The sequence below is a fragment of the Procambarus clarkii genome, chromosome 44 (assembly GCF_040958095.1).
Source record: "Procambarus clarkii isolate CNS0578487 chromosome 44, FALCON_Pclarkii_2.0, whole genome shotgun sequence".
Taxonomy (NCBI): Eukaryota; Metazoa; Arthropoda; class Malacostraca; order Decapoda; family Cambaridae; genus Procambarus; species Procambarus clarkii.
Window position 1 is genome coordinate 38810192 of NC_091193.1, and position 6294 is coordinate 38816485.

Consider the following 6294-nt stretch of genomic DNA (forward strand, 5'->3'; position numbering starts at 1 on the left):
TCCTTCAAGAGATTGAGCCTGCTCTTCCCTCCACAATTACGTCGTTGAAATTATATAATACTACTATGGAAGAAATGTCCAACAACGACAACAACACCAGCAAGGTTTGCCAGAGCGCAAAACGTTGCAGCCAGAGACACCTGTTCAGACTCAAACCGCCAAACTACCTGTTGATCGCTACCGGCTCCGCTGATTGGTCGCCGGTCTGGCTGCACCTGCACTCGCCCCCCCATACTACTTGATGTCTGGGGTCGCCACGACCTCAGACCTCAGAATATTCTGTGCTTTCGCAGTTACCACTCCTCCCGGCTAGACGTTAGCGTATACTGAGAGAGGTGGTAGCTTAAAGCCAATATTCCAGCACCTTCCCTTTATTTTTGTATTGCACTTCTTGTTATTTTGTCTTAACGTAACTTTTCATTGTGTCATTTAATTATTCTTACTATTTTGATTGATTGATTGATTTTATTATAAGAATTTGTTTGTCCCTTTTATTCATGTTTTGATTTATTTAACGTAATTAAAATTTCATTGTTAAAGTTTACTTGTGTTTTGTGTGTCTTCTCCTTACCTTACCACAGACGAAGTTCCAGTTTTTCTATTTTTTTTATAACTATGTGACGAGGCCATACCCCTAGCCTTAAACAGCCGAACACCAACGCGTTACCGTCACAAGTTATATGGGGGCCTGTCCTAGGAGCTTCACTCAGGTACTGGTGCCAAGTGGTAATTTATGGTAAGCGTATTTAACTTTGTTAACGTAGCTTTACTATTTTTCATATTCAATTTCATTTTTTATAAGGTGCGGTGTATTGTGCATTACGAGAGTAACATATGGTGAAGGTGAGACAACTTTGGATTACGTGGTGACTGTAGGCCTCAGTCATACTCTTAATTGGTCATCTCTCCCTCCGTGTTATTACTCGTGTTTACCATCTATGTCCCTTGAATATTTCTCATTTTGACAGATCATCATATTGGTACCCTGGTACTGTGGTCTGCCCCGGGTCAAGAGTACCCAATCTTCTGCAAACTGACTGTAGGAGGACAAAGAGGGCCATAGTTCCTCTAGCTCGAACTTTAGTTGCTGAATTGGGACCTCGGCAGCAGTTCTCGTCACCAGTTGACACCTCGCACCCCTACACGTCAGTCAGAGATGATGATACATACAACGGTAGGGAATTAGCTTACTTTTCAGAGCACAAAAGTTCGCTAATTCTGTAAGTATCATATTAAATTCAGTGGGAAAAACTTGCTTTATGTCCTATAGAGACTTGGCAAGGTATGCCTACATCCTTGGACTACCAATTTTACTTTTGAGACAATTTACTGTTTCATTTGTTTTCGAAACTGTTTCATTTGTTAGTAGGATTTTCTTGCCCTTATCCTCTTACATGAGTACCGGGTACAAGATTTCCTGCGCCCTTGATTTACTTTAATCATTTAACATCTTTTACTTAACTTTAATTGTTAAAGATCTCACAGGATAGGTACCAGTTGCCACGTTGTCCTGTTTCTGACATTCACTATTGAATATTCGTGTACCTTTATTTGCTAATTTCACCATGTTTCGTCTCCAAGCTTTCCGTACAAATCCAGCAGGTGAAATAGGGACTTTAAGTCGTGCCAAGAAGACTGAATTACAAACTCTTGCACATGAGTATCAACTAGAAGTTCCCTACCAAGCCAACAAAAATGACCTACACAACCTGTTGCTGGATTACTATTTAGAGCAAGGTAAGATAGACTCTGAAACATCTTGAAACTTACTATATTGCAGGAAAAACTGATTTGGCAACGATGAAACTCCAATTGGAACTGGCCAAGATTGAACGTGAGCAGCAAAGGGAAGCCCTCGAACAACAAGAACGAGCAGCTGCCATACGGAGGGAAGAACAAGAACGAGAAATCACCCTCAGAGAACGCGAAGCTGCTTTGAGGAGAGACGAACAAGAACGCGAGGCTGCTTTGAGGAGAGAAGAACACGAACGTGGACTCGCCCTCCAGGAACGTGAGGTTGCACTACTCCAGGAGCGGGAACGAGTACAGCTTGAAACCAAACGACGCGAGTTGGAGATGCAACGCGAACATGACAAGCAACAAGCGACTCTGGCTCTAGAGTGTCGTCAACGCGAAATCGCCTTGGAAACTTCACACTTCACTCAACGCCAGCAAGCTACTGCCAATCTTCCCGTCAGTTTTAATATATCACATGCAAGTAAGTTAATGCCATCCTTTGTAGAAGCAGAAGTTGATGTGTTCTTTACCACCTTTGAAACCCTTGCTAATCAACTCAGTTGGCCTGTCGACCAATGGGCCACACTTCTCAGAGTCCATCTTATAGGTAGAGCTGCAGTCACACTCAGTACTTTGGCGTCTGAGAATGACTACCACACTCTGAAACAAGCAGTGTTGGACGCCTACCTCCTCTCTACTGAAAGTTATAGAAGGAAATTCCGTGACCACCTGAAGGCAAGTACCACTACCTTCCTCGAGTGTGCTAACACGAAACGGAGGTATTTCATGAAATGGCTGGAAGCAGCACATGTCTCTACTTTTACAGAACTCGTCAACCTGATGCTTGTTGAAGAATTCTTGAGACGTGTGCCACCTCCTGTCCGCCTCTACTTAGCAGATAAAGAAGAAACCGACTACCTGAAGTGTGCTAAGTCGGCTGACACTTACAGCCTCATCCACCGGCTGACACCCGAACCATCCTCCAGTAAGAAGTCGTGGTACAGTTACGAGAAGGTGAGCCCCGATCAAGCTGGTTCACAACTGTACTGCAAGTATTGTAGACTCTATGGACATACCATAGACAAGTGTGGTAAGTCTCAATACAAGGGAACCACTGACCAACAAAGACCCAAACCAACTCCTCCTAAGTCCGGTAAGCCTGTGATGAATGTTGGTGTTGATGTTAATGATCTTTCTCTTTTCAGTAACCACCTGTATACTGGAACTGTCTCTGCCAACGGTTCAAATCCGGAGGGACGTTTCAAATTGAAGATCTTGAGGGACACAGCGGCTCTACAATCGATCATCTTGAAGTCGGCTGTGCCCAACATCGTCTACACCGGAGAAACTGTCTTCATCACTGACCTCACTGCTACCACTCCATACCCTCTCGCCAGAGTCCACCTGGATTGTCCCTACGTGAACGGGGAAGTCCAAGTCGCCGTCAGAGAAAAGCCTTTTCCCATGCCTGGAGTGCAACTTCTCCTAGGCAACGACTTGGCAGAAGACCTGCAACCGACCAACCTGATCGTCATGGACAAACCCCAGGTGTGTAACTCTGTGCCAATAAACCCTATTCTAGAGTATGTTCCAGCAGAGGTTCAAGAGAGTGATGAAGTTTCTCCTCCGGTTCTCGTGACCACCCGTGCACAAGCCGCACGTCCACAGCCAGCTGACTCTACTGCTACCGCTGTCCCTCAAGACCCTCAGAAACTCCCCCCGCATCTGACCAAGTTGGAGTTCCGTAAGTTGCAGAGGGAAGATCTTACTTTAACACCATTGTTTTTCCAGGCCGAGACTCAACCCGACAGTATTCCTGGGTTCTTCCTAGAGAACGACTTGCTCTACCGCAGATATAGACCCAGTAAACTGAAGGAGGAGGACGATTGGGCCAACATCGAACAACTTGTGATTCCCACCAGCCTGCGGCCCACTATTCTACACCTGGCGTAGGAGCATTCTCCCACTACGGCTTCAACAAGACTTACCATGGGATTCGTCAAGACTACTACTGGCCAGGTATGGTAAATAACGTCAAACAGTACGTAAAACAGTGTCATACATGTCAGATGGCAGGCAAACCGAACGTCTCCATTCCCAGAGCACCACTGATTCCCATACAGGTGCCTGCGGAACCTTTCCACAGACTCATAATAGACTGTGTTGGTCCTTTACCTCGGACCAGTTCAGGTAACGCCTACATCCTAACCATCCTGTGTCCTACCACCAGATTTCCCATAGCAGTTCCAGTGAAGAACATCACGGCTGCTACGGTTATAAAACATCTATTGAAGATCTTCACTCAATACGGATTTCCCAGGGAGATTCAAAGTGACTGTGGTACCAACTTCACCAGTGATCTCTTCAAAAGGACACTGGAGGAGTTCAACATCAAACAGGTATTGTCCAGCCCCTATCATCCTGCTTCACAGGGTTCTCTTGAACGTAGTCATCAGACCATCAAAGCACTCTTGAAAAAGTTTTGTAGTGAAACCTCGAAGGATTGGGATAAGCAGATTGACCTTATAATGTGTATTTTCAGAAGTCTCCCCAATGAGTCCCTAGGAGTATCTCCTTATGAGATGCTCTACGGCCGTAAGTGCCGTACTCCCCTTAAGGCTTTCAAAGACTCTCTCAGAGATGCCACCTTCAGTGAGCATCAGAATGTGCCCCAGTTTCTTCAAAACCTTCAACACATTCTAGAGAGAGTCCACCGCTTTGCCCATGATAATCTATTGAAAGCCCAGGTGAGAATGAAGACTCATTACAACCAGACCAGCAAAGTACGAAGATTTAAGCCGGGAGACTTCGTCCTTGCCTATTTCCCTATCCCAGGTTCACCTTTACAAAACAGGTTTTCAGGACCCTACTGCGTCAAAGAGTGCAGGAATAATAACAACTACGTAATAGAGACTCCAGATAGGCGGCGGAAGACCCAGCTGTGCCACGTCAACCTCCTGAAGCAATATAATGGTACTCCTCCCACTGTCCTGACTAATTGTTCTACCTTCACAGAACCCTACATTCACAGTGAGACCATCCCAGCTTCTCCTCCCGAAAGCACTGACAAGGAGTCAGCGCTTTCTAATTCCGAAATCCTTAATGATCTTCCCAAATGCTTTCAGGATAATAATCGTGCTCCTTTGCCCTCTTCTAATTCCACTCTCACCTCGTCAGATAAGCCCTTCATCCTCCATGTCGACGCCAATGGTACCGACGTTGGTGGTGTCATGATGCAGCAACGAGGCGAGAAGAATACACCTGTCAGCGACTACTGCTACAAGGAACTACGGAAACACAAGTAAATTTTAACAATGAAATTTTAATTACGTTAAAGAAATAAAACATGAATAAAATGCACAAACAAATTCGTATAATAAAATCAATCAATCAAAATAATAAGAATAATTAAATGACACAATGACAAGTTACGTTAAGATAAAATAACAGGAAGTGCAATACAAAATAAAGGGAAGGTGCTGGAATATTGGCTTTAAGCTACCACCTCTCTCAGTACACGCTAACGTCTAGCCGGGAGGAGTGGTAACCACGAAAGCACTGAATATTCTGAGGTCTGAGGTCGTGGCGACCCCAGACATCAAGTAGTATGGGGGGGGGGCGAGTGCAGTAGCAGCCCGGCCGGCGACCAATCAGCGGAGCCGGTAGCGATCAACAGGTAGTTTGGCGGTTTGAGTCTGAACAGGTGTCTCTGGCTGCAACGTTTTGCGCTCTGGCAAACCTTGCTGGTGTTGTTGTCGTTGTTGGACATTTCTTCCATAGTAGTTTTATATAATTTCAACGACGTAATTGTGGAGGGAAGAGCAGGCTCAATCTCTTGAAGGAGATTATCGTCACAGTTGACATCAAAGGAGCCTTCGACAAAGCACAGGGGATGTGATCCTGGACGAGCTTGCATGCATGGGTGTCAAGGGGAGACTCATGAAATGGGTTGAAGACTACCTCACAGGGAGGAAAGCCAAGGTTTGCTTCAATGGAGCAGTCTCCAGAACAATGAATATGGAACTCAAGACCCCCAAGGCGGAGTCTTAAGCCCTACACTATTCAATGTACTTATGAACGCCATTGCAAATATTGATTTTCCGGAAGGTACACAAGAAGTGGGATATGCAGATGATGTCCTAATACAAGCTCCCACCTTGGAAAAAATTGAACAGTCCATTGAACTCCATGGAAGGAAATGTACTGAGCTCGGTTTCACTCTCTCCACAAACAAGACGAAGGCATGCTCCCATCACAAGCGGAGAGCAAATGAAGAACTGCAAATTAATGGTGTAACACTTGAATGGGTTGACCAATATCGGTACCTTCGCGTCACAGTCGGCTCTAACAAGGGGAAGAAAGAGGAGCTCAATCAACTCATAGGAACATGCAAAAGTCGACTCAGGGCACTGAAAGCTATGACCTGGAATGGACATGGAGCCTCTATTGCCGTGCTTAAAATGATGTACACAGCCTATGTGCGCTCCGTCATAGACTATGCCGCACCAGTACTGTGCACCTACTCCCAAAGCGATATGAAAAGGCTTGAAAGCATTC